The sequence below is a fragment of the Rattus norvegicus genome, unplaced genomic scaffold (genome assembly GCF_021556685.1).
Source record: "Rattus norvegicus strain SHRSP/BbbUtx unplaced genomic scaffold, alternate assembly SHRSP_T2T unassigned-0000235, whole genome shotgun sequence".
Lineage (NCBI taxonomy): Eukaryota > Metazoa > Chordata > Mammalia > Rodentia > Muridae > Rattus > Rattus norvegicus.
This window is the reverse complement of record NW_028238942.1, coordinates 25,001-45,411: the sequence shown is the minus strand read 5'-3', so window position 1 is coordinate 45,411 and position 20,411 is coordinate 25,001. Positions and strand designations below refer to the sequence as shown.

Genomic DNA, 20,411 nt, shown 5'->3' with positions numbered 1-20,411 from the left:
GGGACACAGCACCCTCTCGGCCTCAGAGGTCCAGGCTCCCGCTATCAGGGACCGAAGGGACTCCTGGAAAAGAAAAAAAAAAAAAAAAACTCCGTGGCGCCCCCTAGCCGGGCCACCTCGGCTCGGAGGCCGGGGACACAGCACCCTCTCGGCCTCAGAGGTCCAGGCTCCCGCTATCAGGGACCGAAGGGACTCCTGGAAAAGAAAAAAAAAACTCCGTGGCGCCCCCTAGCCGGGCCACCTCGGCTCGGAGGCCGGGGACACAGCACCCTCTCGGCCTCAGAGGTCCAGGCTCCCGCTATCAGGGACCGAAGGGACTCCTGGAAAAGAAAAAAAAAAAATCCGTGGCGCCACCTAGCCGGGCCACCTCGGCTCGGAGGCCGGGGACACAGCACCCTCTCGGCCTCAAAAGTGTCTATGGTCCCGCTGGCTGGGACCGAAGGGACTCCTGGAAAAGAAAAAAAAAAAAAAAACTCCGTGGCGCCCCCTAGCCGGGCCACCTCGGCTCGGAGGCCGGGGACACAGCACCCTCTCGGCCTCAAAAGTGTCTATGGTCCCGCTGGCTGGGACCGGAGAGGAGGGAAGAAATAAAAAAAAAATAAAATAAAATAAAAAATTAAAAAAAAAAAAATTGGAAAAAAAAAAAAAAATCCGGGACGGGGCCCAAGCCTTCTGGTCGACCTCATCCAGCTGCCACCAACCCCTCCTTGTGTCCCAATAGGTCGTACAGCCACCCTCCTCCCCTGAAGTTCTCCAGGTACAACCTCCTAGCTAGAGATGGTCCCCAGACAGGACGGCGTCTCCGTCGCGCACCCGCCTGCTTGCCTGTCACCCTCTCACCCTGGCCGGCTCACCACAGGCACTTCCCCGTCCTTTGTCACCAACCGGGGGACAGGAGCGTTGCGGAAACTTGTCGCCACTAGGTGTCGCCCGACAGCGATCTCGATCAAGCAAACCAATACAGACTGTCACGCGCCGCCGCCGCCACACACACTCATTCCGTCTCTCCGGAGTGACCTCCCTAGCTCAGGGGGACACTCACCCACGCACAACGGGGCAGGTACCCACCACTTCTCCCGAATGGCACAAACGGTCCCGGTTGTCCCGCCGGAACACAGTGAACGCGGGATGGACTCGGGGCCAACCCCCTCAGGCACCCAGAAAAGGAAAGTAGGACGGAGCGGTGAAAACAGGCCACCTCTAAGTGAAAGGACATGCACTCTCGAATCGGTTAACAATTAGCAAGGAACAGGCACAGTTAGGAAAAGGGAGCGTCCAAACTCCGTCGTGAGGGGAGGGTGGCGGCGACCTCAGTTCCACACCATTTTTAAATGGCTCACTCATTTTTAAAACCCTCCACCGATCCCGATGGGGGGGAGGGGGGGTTGTTGTTGTTCTCTGTTCCTCGCTGCCACCGCCAGCCGGCACTCACCAAACCACACACCTGCCACCCTCTTTGGAAGACTAAACACAGAGAGTAAATTAAAAGAATGGTGGAATGATGGTGGAATGGTTAAAATTCCCGTGATTTGTTTTCACTCTGATCAAAACATACTTATTTTGTGCATTTGCATTCCCTTGTTCACACGTGCCTCTGTGTGTGTGGTGGGGGGAGGGAGGGAGGGAGGGAGGGAGGGAGGGAGGGAGGGAGAGAGAGAGAGAGAGAGAGAGAGAGAGAGAGAGAGAGAGAGAGAGAGCCAATTTAAAAAATAAAAACATGGTTAAATACAGCCACTTTGGGAAGATTGCTAGAGAGAATGCAGTCCAGAGTATGGAGGCCAGAGCTCTGGACGCTCTAGACCACAGGTCTCCCATCTCCCATATACCAGGCACCCAGCACCACCATCCCTACTTTGTTTGCTTGTGCGTTTGTTTGCTTGCTTGTTACATTAGTTTCATCCCAAGTTAATAATTATATATTTTTTTTCTATGCACGTATTTAGTTGTGGCAGGGGAACTCCTTCTTTAGGACAGGCAGACTTAGCTAGTTAGTTAGCCAGTCAAAAGTACGTAAAAAATTTATATCAACATAAATATCATTCACTAAGAAATCCTATCTGAAGAAAAAGAAAGAAAGGAAGAAAGAAGGAAGGGAGGGAGGGAGGGAGGGAGAGAGAGAGAGAGAGAGAGAGAGAGAGAGAGAGAGAGAGAGAAAGAAAGAGGAAAACTGGCAGACTTAGTTTTAGTGTTTTTGTTATTGTTTATTCAAGATATTGTTTCAGGGCTGGAGAGACGGCTCAGCGGTGAAGAGCACTGACTGCTCTTCCAGAGATCCTTAGTTCAAATCCAAGCAACCACATGGTGGCTCACAACCATCTGTAATGGAATCCTCTCCTTGTGTGTTGAAGACAGTGACAGTGTGCTCATAAAATAAATAAACAATAAAAAATATGTTTGAAGATTAAAGAAAAAACTCTCTCTCTCTCTCTCTCTCTCTCTCTCACACACAAATAAACTCTGTAATAAAAATCAATGTGACTTCATGATCAAACTTCTATAGTCAATAGGACTAGAGAGAACACATGTCTGTAAAATAAAAGCAGAACCTTTTCTGCTTTGTTTTGTTTTGCCTCAAGGTACGTTTCTTTTGGTATAGCCCAGGCAGTCATGGAACTTGCTCCGTAGACTTATCTAGCCTCAAGCTCACAGAGGTCCACTCTGCCTGCCTCGGCCACCCACACAGCTCTCTCTGCTGACTATATGTCTGCATGCCAGAAGAGGGCACCAGAACCTAGGAGGACACACCACATGGCTCCTGAGAATCCAGGTTTTGACTTTAAAAAAAAAAAAAAAAAATTCTGACAGCATAGAGGGTAGATATCTGCCTGCCAGGCTCTTCTAGTGCTGTTTAAGGTGGGGTAATAGCCATGTGAAGGAGACAAGGGGAGAGGAAAAATCGATTGGATGAGTAGTGCTGCTGAGATTAAGGAACACACACACACACACACACACACACACACACACACACACACACACAGAGAGAGAGACAGAGACAGAGACAGACAGAGACAGACAGAGACAGTAAGACAAAGAGACAGAGAGAGAGAGATGACAGAGGGACACACCGAGGGAAAGACATCAGGACCAGCTGAATTTCTCAAGAAAAGAAAAGAAGAGAAAGGAAAAATGTTTTCTATATACACAAATCTGTATACATGATTTGTTATAGTGTCCCATTTGGGCACTTTGGATTCAACTGTGGATGGTTGGCAGCCAGCTTGGCTGACACCTGACCTCACCAAGATGGAGGCAGCCGGCCATTAGCCCTGATGTTCCAGGTCACTTCTGTTTCTCCCTTTCCCAGCCTCTAGGGAAACAGAACTTAATTAAACTCAGTTTGCACGTGCAGAAAGGTGAAGAGGCACCCAAAAGCAGCCAGAAGCCTCAGACCATCCACAGCCACATGTTCTCCTTCTGCCTATATTACTTCTAAATGATCGTATTTATTTATTTATTTATTTATTTATTTATTTACTTACTTACTTACTTACTTACTTACTTACTTACTTTTTTTTCTTTCTTTTTTTTCGGAGCTGGGGACAGAACCCAGGGCCTTGCACTTGCTAGGCAAGCGCTCTACCACTGAGCTAAATCCCCAACCCCCTTACTTACTTACTTACTTACTTACTTACTTATTTTTGTCATACTTAAACAATCGTTCGTCCTTGAATTCCTCCTGTATGCCAGGTAGACTTAGTCAGTCAGTCAGTCAGTCAGTCAGTCAGTCATTTAGCCAGGTCAAAATAGTTAAACATAAATATCAATAAAATCAATAAAAATCAAATGCAAACCCAATAGACAGTAAGTAAAATCGAATAAACCAAAAGATACATCATAAGCACAGAGTTTCAGCCGGACATTGAAAAGCAGCAGTTACCGAAGCAGTCTCCCTCCCACACCAACACACACACAGCTCGACCACCACCTTATCTGCACATTTTCAGCTCCTGCTTTCTAGAGTTACCAAGTTTATACACTACAGAGTTTAGCAAAGCAGGCCGGTTCACCGCACCCCCAGGGTCAGAGAACATGCTAGACCAGCTCTAGGGGATGGGCTGGGGGGCAGGGGAGGGTGGGAAGAGGGGAAACAGGCAGACTTAGGTATTCTAGTTTTGTTCATTCAAGATTCCACTTCTCTCTGTTGTAGCCCTGATAGACAGACAGGCAGGCAGGAATATTTGTTTGTTTGGCTTGGGGTTTGGGTTTGGTCCATTTGTTGGTGGATTTTGTTTTGTTTTGTTTCATTTTGTTTTTCGGGAAGTGTGGTGACTTAGTGCCTACACAAGCCAAGGCAGGAAAAATAAATAAGTAAAGATCTCTGAAACACAAATCTGGGGTGGGCTCTAGCATGGCCATGGACACACGCATGCACAGACGCACGCACGCACGCACGCACGCACGCACGCACGCATTGTAGACACGCACTCAAGGACACACTGGATTCTACAATGTTTGGTTTCTGAGTGTGTGTCATACAGAACCTAACAGAATATGTAATGAACTCTGGCAGTGACAGCAGAAACAACCTATGAGAAGGCGTCCTTGCAATATTAAAATGGCAGGCTAGCCAGGTGACAGTTATCTTAACCAATCTGATGTAGGCCTCATTCACACGGCATCTAGGCCTTAACAGTTAATTGTATCTGTTTCTTTATTTTCCTCTTAGGCCATCACATTGTTTTACCTAGACCTTTAACAGCCAGCAGCTACCAGCCTACAGCTACCAGTTTCTTTCTTTTCATAAAGAAACCCTGTCTGAAAAACTAGGGGAGGGAGACAAACAGATTAACAGATCTCTCTCTCTCTCTCTCTCTCTCTCTCTCTCTCTCTCTCGCTCTCTCGCTCTCTCGCTCTCTCGCTCTCTCGCTCTCTCGCTCTCTCGCTCTCTCGCTCTCTCGGCGCCTGTGTTTGTGTGTTCAACAGAGGAGGCAATGGCAGATAAATGTCTGCCCCTCCTCTGTAAGCCAGGCCACTCCATTACTGCCTTTCCTTTTTCTTAGTTTGTTTGGTTTATTCCAAGTTAATTGTATCTGTTTCTTTATTTTCCTCCTCATTTCTTTAGTTGAGTCAGGGGTCTTTGCACAAAAGCCCTGGAAATCAGTACCTGGATCAGGTCTGCAGCCTGCTCACAGAGTTCTACCCACCTTCACCTCTCAAGTGATGCAATCAAAGACATGCAGCACCACACCTGGCTTCTTTTCACATGTACATTTACTTTAGTTCCAATGCTCATTCAGGTCTGAGAGACGGGGGAGGGAAGGAGGGAAGAGAGACAGAGAGTGACAGAGAAACAGTTGACAGAGAGGGAGAATTGTAGGTTAATTATTGTTCCGTCTCCTCAATCACGGTCTACTGGTCGCCATCGTGGCAACCATGCCCCGCAACCCTACCTTCGGTAAGATCAAGCATAATGGCGGCAACCATATAATTCCTGCTTAGTCGCACTGAACACTCCGGTCATCACTACCTGTGGAGAATTGTAAGGGGGCTCCTCTGGTCTAGAGAGTAGTACCCTTGAATGAAATGAGGATCACAGCAAGCATTATTTGTTTTGAGATATAAGATGTGGAAAGAACTATATGTGTGGATTTACAGACAGACAGACAGACAGACAGACATACAGACAGAGAGGACAGGATAGGACAGGACAGGACAGGACAGGACAGGACAGGACAGGACAGGACAGGAGAAAAAAACAAGAACACAAACAAAAACTCAAAATGGAAGTCCGGTTCCAAATAGTCTCTGTCTGCCCTGTCGCTCTAGTGTTGGTGGTCCAGGTTATAAAAGCTTATACATGGGTGGGTGCGGGAAGTGCTGCTGGGTGTTCAGTTCAGGTCCAAGATTATTGCGGGTAACTAGACAACAAAGAAAGCAGTTAGACTGACTTCAACAGTGTTCGGTTTCTGAGTGTGTTATCACACAGAAGAGCCTAACAGAATATGTAATGAATTCTGGCAGCAACAGCAGAAACAACCAATGAGAAAGTGTCCTTATAATATTAGCAACTGCAACAAAATGGCAGACTAGCCAGCTAACAGTTCCCTAGCCATTAACTCATCTGACATAGGCCTTCTTCACGTTGCATCTAGATAGGTCTTCCTATCTTCCTCTCCAGTGCTGAGACCAAAGTGAGATCAAAGTCATGCATCACCATGGGTGCCTTCCTTTTCATTTCTTTTCTTTCATCCTAGGAAGTGAGTGTGTGTGTGTGTGTGTGTGTGTGTGTGTGTGTGTGTAAAGAGAGAGAGAAGGAGGGGGGGAGAGAGAGAGAGAGAGCTTTAGAGAGAGAGAGCTTTAGAGAGAGAGAGAGCTTTAAAATCAGCACTCAAGCCTTTTCTCTTCCTATCCCTATCCCAATCCCCCCCCCCAAACCAGCAGCAAAGCCACCAGCACTCGAGAGACAGAGGAAGATGAAATCTCTAGTCTGAGAAACAAGAGGAGGTAGATAAACATACCCCCCCCCTCTCTCCTTCATAATTTGTTAAAGTGTTCCCTTTGTGTTGTGTGGACTCTACTTTATTAAGCAAGTTTCACATCGTACTATCTCCAAAGAGGAGTCAACAGTCTCTTGGCGTGCAGGCAGTTGTTGCCTGCTTTAAATATTTTTTGGTGTGTTTGTTTGTTTGTTTGTTTGTTTGTTTGTTTGTTTGTTTGTTTCAAAACCGAGGGCCTGCCTGCATTCAACAGATCCAAACCCAGTTCTCAGAGGGGAAAATGGAGTCAAGTCCGAAGTCACTGGCATTTAGGTCATCGGCCATTGACAGTCATAGGAGATGGGAATATCGTCCTTTCTCCAATGGAGACTCACCTGGGTATGCATCAACCACATCTAAGGGCAGGCCTGGGTTAGTACGGGGTGGTGGATGGGGAGGAAGGATCTGGAAAGAGCTTTGCGATGGGAAACTATGATCAGAATGTTGCACAGAAAACAAAATTTGTATTTAAAAAGAAAAAAAAAAAAAGGCTATCCAAAAAATCTATCCAAAAATGAAAGGAAACAAAACAAAACAAAACAAAACAAAACAAAACCGACAGCAGAACTTTACTAACTGCAAATGCTCCATCTCCCTGTATCCAACCACTCCACTCCCAGATAGGTAGATGATAGTTTGCACTTCTGTCCCAGTTGGGTTAAGAAAAGGGGAACCACCTCTGTGGAGAGCCATCTCTCCAGCCCTTGACAAGCTTTATTTAACTAAACATTAAACATGAATCAGAAACGCCAAACCCTGTACATATATGGTCCAGATTCACCCTTACTTAGAAATCCCCGAGCTGGCAGGGCGAGGCTGGGAATTGAGAGTGAGCAAAAAGGGAGTCTGCCTCTTTCCCCCAGGGTGTGCTATCAACTCCATTACCATTTCCAAACAGCTGGGTGTGAGTCTAACTAAGGTTTCCTTCAGTCAGACATTTGCCAGGAGCCGGAGCCCTGACAGGACAGCGAGAGCGATGATCAGACATCATTTCACAGTGAAATCATCACTCGCTGATTTCAGGCAGAAAACTTTAGAAAACTCTAAACTCTAAAGAGGCACTGAAGCGTGCTAGGGCAGCAGCAGTACTTCCCCGACTGACCTTCAGGGACCTGCATATTCTCCAGCCCCGCCCCACCCCACCCCCTCTCAGCTAGCTCCTGTCCACCCCTCCCCTCCCCCCACATACAGGGAGGAGGCCTTGTGTGTGTGTGTGGGGGGGGGGGCGGCAGCGGGAAGATGCAACTCTCTCTTGAGAGAGAGTTCGGGTCTCCCAAACAAATACATAACTAGAAACTTCATTTATTTACTTTATTTCATCGAGCATACCGTGGAAGAGGGAAAAGGAACAGGGAAGCTAGGCCAACTGGTCGAGCTCCTCCTTTCGTTTTGTTTCAAAAAGGAAAGGAAAAGCCAAAGAACCCCCTCTTTTTGGTGAAAGGAACAGAATGGTGAAAGTTGAAACATCGGCTCGCCACTTAATACTTTGGCTTTTAATAAAAGGGACAGCAGATCGACTTCCGAGTTGATTAAGAGAGAGAGAGAGAAGAGAGAGAGAGAGAGAGAGAGAGAGAGAGAGAGAGAGAGAGAGAGAATAAAAACCACAAAAAAAAACGTTTTGTCGACCAGCCTCCTTTTAAACCTCTGTTACACAGGAAGACTGGTCAACCTCATTCCCCCCTCCCCCCACTCACACACACACCCCTCCCCCTCCACGGAGAGGTTTAATGAGAGAAGAAAGGTAGAAGAAGAGAGTAAAGGCCAGTCATGAGCACGTGGAGAGAATTTGGGAGGGGAATGGGGAGAGAAGGGACAAAGGGGAAGAGGGGAAGAGAGGAAGAGCAAAAGAGCAAAGAGAGGAGCAAAGAGAGCCAACCTCATATTTTATTTTTTTTTTAAAGATTTATTTATTTTATTTATGCGTAAGAGTACACTGTAGCTATTTTCAGACACACCAGAAGAGAGCATCAGATCCCATTACAGATGGTTGTCAGCCACCTTGTGGTTGCTGGTAATTGAACTCAGGACCTCTGGGAGAAATTTGTGTGTGTGTGTGTGTGTGTGTGTGTGTGTGTGTGTGTGTGTGTGTGCCCGTTAGTTTAAAAATCTGCTGTAGACCTCCCTTTTAATATCTGTTTAACAAATATTTTTACCATATTTAAATTTTATTTATTTTATTTTACTTAAAAATAATAATGAATAAAGAGTCAATGTGAATAAACAATAAAACAAAAATCAAGGTGATCGGGGTTGGGGATTTAGCTCAGTGGTAGAGCGCTTGCCTAGCAAGAGTAAGGCCCTGGGTTCGGTCCCCAGCTCCGAAAAAAAGAAAAAAGAAAAAAAAAAATAAAATCAAGGTGATCAACAGATACCGACGACTGACATGGAAAAAAGTTAATAGATCGCCATAAAAACAGAGTAAGTGCGATGTAAACAATAAAACAGATGGGATGGAGAGATGGCTCAGCGGTTAAGAGCACTGACCGCTCTCCCAGAGGTCCTGAGTTCAAATCCCAGCAACCACATGGTGGCTCACAACCATCTGTAATGAGATCTGATGCCCTCTTCTGGTGTGTCTGAAGACAGCTACAGTGTACTCACATGCGTTAAATAAATAAATTAAAAAAAAAAAGAAAACAATAAAGCAGAAATTAAGACGAGGGACACAGAAGGACAAGGGAGATAAAACAATTAAATGTTAACAGACATAAAGTGGGAACGACGGGGTTGGGGATTTAGCTCTGTGGTAGAGTGCTTGCCTAGCAAATGCAAGGCCCTGGGTTCAGTCCCCAGCTCTGAAAAAAGAAAAAAGAAAAAAGAAAAAAAAAGAAAAGCGGGAACGAGAGGAAGGGCAAATATAGACGACTGAAACGAAATGATGGAATAAATTTATAAAATAATAATAAAGTACGAGTAAATACGAATAAATGGCAAACTGGACTTTAATAAATGTTTAAATCAAGGTGAATGACAAATACAATTTAGACAAAAAGGTTTTGAAAAATGAAAAGAAATAGAAAGCATATATGAATCAATAACAAGACTGAAGTCACAATGGCCTTTGAAGTGACACGGACGACAAACGTGAAAAACATAAATGAAATAATTTCGACAGCCACGGACATTCACATGGTGTGTTGGGAAACACCGCAGTCTTTATTTGGCGAGTAAAAACGCCTCGGGGAACTCTGTACATAGGAGGCTGGGAGCATGAATCACTCTATCTATCTATCTATCTATCTATCTATCTATCTATCTATCTATCTTTTTTTTTTATTTTTCTCTCCCTTACATCTTCCCACCATACCATACGTTTCTCCTTATACAAATCCATAGATTTATATATGTTCTTAATTTCATTTTTTTCCTCTGCCACACAGCCCACCACACAGAACCTCTAGATCTCGGGATCCCCTTCTGCCAGCACCAGTGGCAAGGGCACAGCTCCCCAGAGAATTAACTCGATCCGAACATAAGCGCGACAAGAAATTAAAAGTTAAATCGGAAGTGAAACTGAAAATGAAATTTTGGCCGAAAATAAAATAAAATGAAAGGTATAAGTTTTGTGACAATCAAATCATAAATCCCAATTGGGCAAAAAATAAAATTACAAAGTCAAAATTTTGTCCAGTCCACTGTGCTCCTGTGGAATCCCTCCCTGGAACTTGCTCGGTAGAGTAGTCTAGTCCCAAACTCACAGAGGTCTGCCCTGCCTTTCTCTGAAACCTACAGAGCCAGTCAAAACCTACAATCCTTTGTTGTTTGTTTGGCAGTTTGGCAGTTTGTTTGTTCCTGGACAAAAATGTGGGCTCTCTCTGATTCCTATATGTCTGCATGCCAGAAGAGGGCACCAGAACATAAGAGGACACACCACACAGCTCCTGAGAATCCAGAGGGTTTTTTTTGTTTTGTTTGTTTTGTTTGTTTTTTCTTCCTCTTTTCTTTTTTTCCGGAGCTGGGGACCTTGCTCTTCCCAGGGCCTTGCGCTTGCTAGGCAAGCGCTCTACCACTGAGCTAAATCCCCAACCCCGAGAATCCAGGTTTTTGACCAAAACAAAAAACAACAACAGGGGCTGGAGAGATGGCTCAGCGGTTAAGAGCACTGACTGCTCTTCCAGACGTCCTGAGTTCAATTGCCAGCAACCACATGGTGGCTCACAACCATCTGTAATGAGATCTGATTGATCTCTTCTGGTGTGTCTGAAGATAACTGCAGCATACTCAGATAAATAAAAAACAAATCTAAAAAAATTAAAAACAACAACAAAAAACACAAAAACAAACAAACAAACAAAACCCCCAAAACTAACAACCTAGAGGGTAGATATCTGCCTGCCCAGGTCTTCTAGTGCTATTTAAGGCTTCCTGTAGATAATAAAGCTTGTGTATCTTTTATCCAGGAACAGAATCATCAAGGCAGGGTAGGAGAGAAGCCCTGTTTGGGATTAAACGTTTCTACAACGTAACAGGAGGAGGCGGAGGGAGAGGGGCTCCTCAGACATAAATCTAAAATAGTACAATGGATCATTTTGAAGGCGTGTGGGTGAGGGTGACTGGAGACAGAGTTTTTCTCTGAGTGAGTGTGGAACTCACTGTCCCTGAGCTCAGCCTGTGATGAGAGAGAGAGAGAGAGAGAGAGAGAGAGAGAGACAGGGATCGAATTTTCTGTGTCTCTCTGTCTCTGTCTGTCTGTCTCTCTCTCTCTGTGTCTGTCTCTCTCTCTGTCTCCCTGTCTCTGTCTCTCTTCCTCTCTCTGTCTCTCTGTCTCTCTCTGTCTCTGTCTCTCCCCCCTCCCCCATGCGTGTGTTTGTGTGTTCAACCGAGGAGGCAATGGCAGATAAATGTCTGCCCCTCCTCTGTAAGCCAGGCCACTCCATTACTGCCTTTCCTTTTTCTTAGTTTGTTTGGTTTATTCCAAGTTAATTGTATCTGTTTCTTTATTTTCCTCCTCATTTCTTTAGTTGAGTCAGGGGTCTTTGCACAAAAGCCCTGGAAATCAGTACCTGGTTCAGGTCTGCAGCCTGCTCACAGAGTTCTACCCACCTTCACCTCTCAAGTGATGCAATCAAAGACATGCAGCACCACACCTGGCTTCTTTTCACATGTACATTTACTTTAGTTCCAATGCTCATTCAGGTCTGAGAGACGGGGGAGGGAAGGAGGGAAGAGAGACAGAGAGTGACAGAGAAACAGTTGACAGAGAGGGAGAATTGTAGGTTAATTATTGTTCCGTCTCCTCAATCACGGTCTACTGGTCGCCATCGTGGCAACCATGCCCCGCAACCCTACCTTCGGTAAGATCAAGCATAATGGCGGCAACCATATAATTCCTGCTTAGTCGCACTGAACACTCCGGTCATCACTACCTGTGGAGAATTGTAAGGGGGCTCCTCTGGTCTAGAGAGTAGTACCCTTGAATGAAATGAGGATCACAGCAAGCATTATTTGTTTTGAGATATAAGATGTGGAAAGAACTATATGTGTGGATTTACAGACAGACAGACAGACAGACAGACAGACAGACAGACATACAGACAGAGAGGACAGGACAGGACAGGACAGGACAGGACAGGACAGGACAGGAGAAAAAAACAAGAACACAAACAAAAACTCAAAATGGAAGTCCGGTTCCAAATAGTCTCTGTCTGCCCTGTCGCTCTAGTGTTGGTGGTCCAGGTTATAAAAGCTTATACATGGGTGGGTGCGGGAAGTGCTGCTGGGTGTTCAGTTCAGGTCCAAGATTATTGCGGGTAACTAGACAACAAAGAAAGCAGTTAGACTGACTTCAACAGTGTTCGGTTTCTGAGTGTGTTATCACACAGAAGAGCCTAACAGAATATGTAATGAATTCTGGCAGCAACAGCAGAAACAACCAATGAGAAAGTGTCCTTATAATATTAGCAACTGCAACAAAATGGCAGACTAGCCAGCTAACAGTTCCCTAGCCATTAACTCATCTGACATAGGCCTTCTTCACGTTGCATCTAGATAGGTCTTCCTGTCTTCCTCTCCAGTGTGTGTGTGTGTGTGTGTGTGTGTGTGTGTGTGTGTGTGTGTGTGTGTGTGTGTGTGTGTAAAGAGAGAGAGAAGGAGGGGGGGAGAGAGAGAGAGAGAGCTTTAGAGAGAGAGAGCTTTAGAGAGAGAGAGAGCTTTAAAATCAGCACTCAAGCCTTTTCTCTTCCTATCCCTATCCCAATCCCCCCCCCAAACCAGCAGCAAAGCCACCAGCACTCGAGAGACAGAGGAAGATGAAATCTCTAGTCTGAGAAACAAGAGGAGGTAGATAAACATACCCCCCCCCCTCTCTCCTTCATAATTTGTTAAAGTGTTCCCTTTGTGTTGTGTGGACTCTACTTTATTAAGCAAGTTTCACATCGTACTATCTCCAAAGAGGAGTCAACAGTCTCTTGGCGTGCAGGCAGTTGTTGCCTGCTTTAAATATTTTTTGGTGTGTTTGTTTGTTTGTTTGTTTGTTTGTTTCAAAACCGAGGGCCTGCCTGCGTTCAACAGATCCAAACCCAGTTCTCAGAGGGGAAAATGGAGTCAAGTCCGAAGTCACTGGCATTTAGGTCATCGGCCATTGACAGTCATAGGAGATGGGAATATCGTCCTTTCTCCAATGGAGACTCACCTGGGTATGCATCAACCACATCTAAGGGCAGGCCTGGGTTAGTACGGGGTGGTGGATGGGGAGGAAGGATCTGGAAAGAGCTTTGCGATGGGAAACTATGATCAGAATGTTGCACAGAAAACAAAATTTGTACTTAAAAAAAAAAAAGGCTCCCGATATCTATCCAAAAATGAAAGGAAATAAAAACCGACATCAGAACTTTACTAACTGCAAATGCTCCATCTCCCTGTATCCAACCACTCCACTCCCAGATAGGTAGATGATAGTTTGCACTTCTGTCCCAGTTGGGCTGTCGAGGTTAAGGAAAGGGGAACCACCTCTGTGGTTATGTGATCCACACACGAAATAAAAAAAAAGGAGCGGATAAACGTGCCTGGCATTTTAAGATGCTCAATTTCTTTGCAAGCTTCATTTTGTTTCATTCTTTTAAAGGTTTACTTATTTATTTTCACTTACATTGAGTACACTAAAGCCCTTTTCATATACACAGGGCAGTAGAGTGCATGGGATATCCCTTTGCAGAGGGTTGTGAGCCACCATGTGGTTTCTGTGGAATCGAACTCAGGACCTCTGGAAGAGCAGAGCGGTGAGTGCTCTTAACCTCGGAGCCATCTCTCCAGCCCTTGACAAGCTTTATTTAACTAAACATTAAACATGAATCAGAAACGCCAAACCCTGTACATATATGGTCCAGATTCACCCTTACTTAGAAATCCCCGAGCTGGCAGGGCGAGGCTGGGAATTGAGAGTGAGCAAAAAGGGAGTCTGCCTCTTTCCCCCAGGGTGTGCTATCAACTCCATTACCATTTCCAAACAGCTGGGTGTGAGTCTAACTAAGGTTTCCTTCAGTCAGACATTTGCCAGGAGCCGGAGCCCTGACAGGACAGCGAGAGCGATGATCAGACATCATTTCACAGTGAAATCATCACTCGCTGATTTCAGGCAGAAAACTTTAGAAAACTCTAAACTCTAAAGAGGCACTGAAGCGTGCTAGGGCAGCAGCAGTATTTCCCCGACTGACCTTCAGGGACCTGCATATTCTCCAGCCCCGCCCCACCCCACCCCCTCTCAGCTAGCTCCTGTCCACCCCTCCCCCTCCCCCCACATACAGGGAGGAGGCCTTGTGTGTGGGGGGGCGGCGGGGAGATGCAACTCGCTCTTTTTTTTTTCCTTTTCTTTTTTTCTTTTCTTTCTTTCTTTCTTTCTTTCTTTCTTTTTTTTTTTTTCTTTTTTTTTTTTCTTTTTCCGTAGCTGGGGACCGAACCCAGGGCCTTGCGCTTGCTAGGCAAGCGCTCTACCACTGAGCTAAATCCCCAACACCCGCAACTCTCTCTTGAGAGATAGTTCGGGTCTCCCAAACAAATACATAACTAGAAACTTCATTTGTTTACTTTATTTCATCGAGCATACCGTGGAAGAGGGAAAAGGAACAGGGAAGCTAGGCCAACTGGTTTTGTTTCAAAAAGGAAAGGAAAAGCCAAAGAACCCCCTCTTTTTGGTGAAAGGAACAGAATGGTGAAAGTTGAAACATCGGCTCGCCACTTAATACTTTGGCTTTTAATAAAAGGGACAACAGATCTCCCTCCTATTTGGTTAAAAAAAAAAAAAAGGAATTAAAACACCACAAAAACGTGCTGTCAGCCAGATTCCCTTTAAACCTCCGTTATACAGGAAGACGGGTTTTTTTTAAGCATCATTTTAAATATATAAATATGTATTTGTGTGTGTGTGTGTGTGTGTGTGTGTGTGTGTGTGTGTGTGTGTGTCCGTCCGTCCGTCCGTCCGTCTGTCAGTCAGTCAGTCAGTCAGTCAGTCAGTCAGTGTCTTCTGTATGGAGAGGATGTGCTGACTCTGAAGCTATGATCTAGACACTTTCTTTTTTTTTTTTTTTTTTAAAGATTTATTCATTTATTATATATAAGTACACTGTAGCTGTCTTCAGATACACCAGAAGAGGGCTTCGGATCTCTTTACAGATGGTTGTGAGCCACCATGTGGTTGCTGGGAATTGAACTCAGGACCTCTGGAAGAGTAATCGGGTGCTCTTAACCGCTGAGCCATCTCTCCAGCCCTAGACACTTTCTAAATCACAGTTAAAAAGTTTTTAATAACTGTGTGAAGGAGACAGGTAGGGGTGTGTGTGTGTGTGTGTGTGTGTGTGTGTGTGTGTGTGTGTGTGTGTGTGTATGCATGCATGCATGTGGGGGGGAGGGGAGGCTTTGATATCAGCACTCAAGCTTTTTTACTTCCTATCCCAATCTCCCCAAACTACCATCAAAGCAGCACTAGGGAGGCAGAGAAAGGTGAATCTGAGAGTTTCAGTCCTTCCCGCCCTACAGACGAATACAGAGAAACCCAGTCTGAGAAACTAGGGGAGGGGGGAGGGGGAGAGAAAGAGAGAGAGAGAGAGAGAGAGAGAGAGAGAGAGAGAGAGAGAGAGAGATCAAATTCTCTTGTGTCTGTCTCTGTTTTTCTCTATCTCTCTCTCTCTCTCTCTCTCTCTCTCTCTCTCTCTCTCGTGTGTGTGTGTGTGTGTGTGTGTGTGTGTGTGTGTGTGTGTGTGTTTGTTTGTTTGTTTGTTTCAAAACCCAGAGCCTGTCTGTAACAGATCTAAACACAGTTCTTGAAGGGGAAAATGGAAACAATTCCATAGTCTCTGGCAATGAAGTCATGTCCCATTGAAAACCACAGGAGAGGGGAATATTGTCCTCAACTAGGCATATATCAACCAGTATTTCACAGGCAGACCTTCAGGGAGGTGCAGATTCACCAGCCCTACCCTCCCTCCCATCCCCCCAGCATCCCTGCTCATCTCCTGTCCACCATTTGTTGATTCATTGTTGCTGTTGCTGTTGCTGTTGCTGTTGCTGTTGTTGTTGTTGTTGTTGTTGTTGTTGTTGTTGTTGTTGTTGTTCCTGGTGTGAAGAACACTGTGAGGTAGCCTTCCTCTAATAAACTCTCTGGTCTTTAGGGATCCTTCACCCACTCACTCTCTGCCAGACTGAGTTCACAGCAGAAAACGCGTTTTTGAGAGAAACATGTTCCTGGTCCTCTGTGCCCATATTGAGGGAGGCATGAGAAAGGGATAACAAGGAAGGGAGACCCGGCAGTGGTAGGGGGCTGGGATGGGGTCGGGGGTGGGTGTCCTAGCTTGCTAATCCAACTGACCCACTTGCTGTGTAAATAAATATTTTGCATTCTGTGTCCCTTGTTTGATTTCTCACTAAATTCCAGATTGTCAATCTCCCTGTGTCGATTGCACAAGAACCCAAATGGGGATGCTGGGTGGTGAGCTGATTCCTCCCTAGAACACCTGTGCACTCTCTCATAGTCTCTAAGCTCCTTGCTGGACTCTTTTGGGCTTGGACCTGGCTGTCTGTAAGCCAGGAAGGAAGGAAGGAAGGAAGGAAGGAAGGAAGGAAGGAAGGAAGGAAGGGAGGGAGGGAGGGAGGGAGGGAGGGAGGGAGGGAGGGAACAGGCCTCAGTTGAGAATCCCAATTTTCTAGTTCACTGCATCTGATGGCTGGCTGACCCTTCCAGGTGAATTGTATTTTTTTTTCCTTTTCACTCCTTTATTTGAGTCAGGGGTGTCTGCACATAGACCTGGAAATCAGTACCTAGATCAGGCCTGCCTGCCTGCCTGCCTGCCTGCCTGCCTGCCTGCCTGCCTGCCTGCCTGCCTGCCTTCCTCTATCTCACAGAGACACAGTTCTAAACACCTCTGCCTCTTGAATGATGGAAATAAAGACATGCACGAACACCTGGCTTCCTTTCATTGTACATTTAGCCTAATTTCAGTTTTATTCATGTCTGGGAGGGAGACTTGCTTGTGTGCTGTAGTTCAATTCCTTTCACTGTGTGGTTTCCCCACCACCTTGGCCACCATGCCACGTGGAAGAGAAGAAGAGATGAACCATATTGTTGGCACCCATATAACAAACACTTGGTTGCTTCCTCTGAGCCCTCTGAGTATCCTTACATCTCTGTATTTTAAAGTGGTTTTGTTTTGTTTTTTATTGCTGTCAAACTCTCTCTCTCTCTCTCTCTCTCTCTCTCTCTCTCTCTGTGTGTGTGTGTGTGTGTGTGTGTGTGTGTGTGTGTGTGTGTGTGTGTGTATTTTTTTTCTTCTCCCAGAGCTGAGGACTGAACCCAGGTCCTTGAGCTTGCTAGGCAAGGACTCTACCACTGAGCTAAAACCCCAACCCCTACCTCTGTGTTTTAAAAAGTAGACTCTGGAGCAATACCGGGCAGGTCTCCAAGGCGGGTCCTTCGCTTTATTTTATTCTTTTTGTTTTTAATTGTTAAAGATTTGTTTGTTTGTTTGTTTGTTTGTTTTATGTCTATTCGAGTACCCTGTAGGTGTCTTCAGACACCCCAGAAGAGGGCATGATTGACAATTACAGATGGTTGCAAGCCGCCATGTGTTGGCTGGGTATTGAACTCAGGACCGCTGTAAGAGCAATCAGTGCTCTTAACGACGGTGCCATCTCTCCATCCACCTACTTTATTTTATTCTCTATGCTCTCTTGTGCGAGTCAAGGTCAAGCAGGCAAGAAACACCCAAACAGATTGGTCCATCACCACTTTCTGAATTCTTTTTGTTGTTGATGTCAGGGATGTAAAGCAAGTTTACCCATGAAGAATTGTAAGGGAGTCCTTCTGATTTAGAGAATAGCAGCCTTGAAATGAAATGAGAATCACAACAAGCATTTGTCTTATTGTTTTTGTTTTTTTCTTCCTTTTTCTTCGGAGCTGAGGACCGAACCCGGGGCCTTGTGCTTCCTAGGCAAGCGGTCTACCACTGAGCTAAATCCCCAACCCCTACATTTGTCTTAAAGTCTGAAAAACACAAAACAAAACAAAACAAAACAAAACAAAACAAAACAAAACAACAACAACAACAACAACAACAACAACCAAGAACAAACCATGAGACCGCAGAAATCCTCAGGCGGAGGAGTAAGGAGCTAGTTTTTATTGGTTAGGGTATTATTTGGTCGGGTGGGGGTAGGGGTGGGGGTGGGGGTGGGGGTGTTGTCCTTCCTACATCTCTCTTGCATGAATGAGCTGAACATTACTTAAGCTTGTGTCCAAAACTGTCCATTTTTTAGATTGATCCCAGGAGGGAGGGAGCGAGCCGGGGATACAGCACACCCTCTCTGGCCTCAGAGGTCCAGGCTCCCGCTGGCAGGGCCCGAAGGGACTCCTGGGGGGAAAAAAAAAAAAGTCTCCGAGGCACCACCTAGCCGGTTTTATTCTTGAAGAAAAGCAAACATACATAATGGAATAAGGGAAAGAAAAAACCCTGTTTTCTATATACACAAGCAGTCGTAATTTGTTATAGTGTCCCCTTTGCGTAGTTTGGATTCGATGACTTTATTTTATCAAGCAAGTTTTAAACAGCGGTAACTCCAAAGAGGAGTCAACAGCCCCTTTAAGTGCAGTCAGTCATTGACCCTTTGGTCTGTCTGTCTGTCTGTCTGTCTGTCTGTTTCAAAACGAGGGAGGGCCTGCCTGCCTGCCTGCCTGCCTGCCTGCCTGCCTGCCTGCCTGCGTGCCTGCATCAGATCTAAATACAGTTCTCAGAGGGGAAGACAGAGACAAGTCAGAAGTCACTAGCACTCAATGGACGACCACCAACCTAAGGGCAGGCCTAGGGTAGAATTTGATGGACGGACGGACGGACAGACGGACGGACGGACGGATGGACAGATGGACAGAAAGGATCTAGGAGGAGCTTTGGGAAAGATGAAAAGCCTCCATTTCCCCCCAAAAGAACGAGCCCCAACAGCTGGGCTCTTCGAGATGAGTTATAAGGGGAACCACACATACAGTTTTGTATCACACATACAGTTTGTCATCATCCGTCAATACCAGGTAGACTTTTCAACGTATGTAGGTAGCTGTTGTCAGGTCAGTCCTTTACTAAGCCTCATGTAAGCTCTGCAGGGTAAGCCTCAGGAATTCATCTGTGCGTCCCGCAGGGTATGCTTTCTTGCTTTGTTAAAGGCTAGACTTTGGTTGCTGTCTGTCTGTCTGTCTGTCTGTCTGTCTGTCTGTCTGTCTGTCTGAATGAATGAGCGAGGGAATGAACGAATGAGGAGGGGATGCACATGCCTATGGTTTTAAGATGCTTAATTTCTTTACAAGGTTTATTTATTTAAACATTAAACATTGGGGTTGGGGATTTAGCTCAGTGGTAGAGCGCTTGCCTAGGAAGCACAAGGCCCTGGGTTCGGTCCCCAGCTCCGAAAATAAAATAAAATAAAATAAAATAAAATAAAATAAACATTAAACATTAATCGGAAATAATGGAGTCAGCAGTTAAGAGTTCTGACTGTGTTCTTCCAGAGGTCCTGAGTTCTATTCCCATGGTGGCTCACAACCCTCTGTTATGGGATCGATCTGCTGTGTGTCCGAAGACAGCTGCAGTGTGCTGTTTGTAGGGTAAAGAAAAAAATACTAAAGAAGAAAAAAAAAAAGAGAGAGAAAAAGTTAGAAGCACCAAGTCAAGTCATGTAAATATTGCCCACATTCGGATTTAGACATGCCTGAGCTGTCAGGGCGAGGCTGGCTGAGAGCGAATCAGTGAACGATCGGACTCTTCCTCTCTCTGTGAGGGTGTGTCATGAACTCTATTACCATTTCCAAAGAGTTAGGTATGCTGGAGCGAAGTGGACCGGAAAGCCAAGGGAGGAGAGGTATGCCTACACGAGTCCACCCAACCCCCCCGCCCCCCCCCAGGGAGACATCCTCGAGTGGTGGGGGGAGGGGCGAAGGTGTGGAGGGATAATTTCCAACAAATAAATCCCAACAAATAAATTACTAGAGACTTGATTCATTGATTTACTTTAAATTTATTGAGTGTATCGGGAAAGAGGGAAAATGGGTCAAGGAGGGAGGGAGGGAGGGAGGGAGGGAGGGAGGGAGGGAGGGAGGGAGGGAGGGAGGGAGAGAGGGATATCTTTTCCTCCAAATCGGCTGGTATGTAGTCTCAGTGCGTCAGAAAAAAGACTGCTTCTGGCCTCCTTTCTGATTACCCCAAGGCAGTCTGGTCACCGTGCTGTAATAGAAAGGGAAACCACAGTCAAGTCATGGGAGCGAGCGAGCAAGCAAGCAAAAATCATAAACAAAAGCAAAAACACGTCTGTTAAGTTGAGCAGAGCAGAGCAGAGCAGAGTAGGGCAAAGCAATACAAGGTCACATTCCACAAAGGCTGATATAGTCTGCCATCTTGGTCTACAGAGTGAAAAGTAGAAGGAGAAAATGAATATCGCTTTGTGTGTCACAAAGTTTTTAAGTTG

At 45.7% G+C, this 20,411-nt stretch overlaps 1 long non-coding RNA gene across 1 annotated transcript in view; it reads right to left on the bottom strand.

The window, feature by feature from the left end:
• Nucleotides 1-19,946: 19,946 nt before the first annotated feature.
• The window catches only part of LOC147997185 (uncharacterized), an 18,346-nt gene continuing 17,881 nt past the window's right edge, over nt 19,947-20,411 (bottom strand). Inside the window, exon 3 of the long non-coding RNA XR_015648118.1 lies at nt 19,947-20,170. This is a non-coding gene — a long non-coding RNA (uncharacterized LOC147997185). The remainder of the gene's footprint in view (nt 20,171-20,411) is intronic.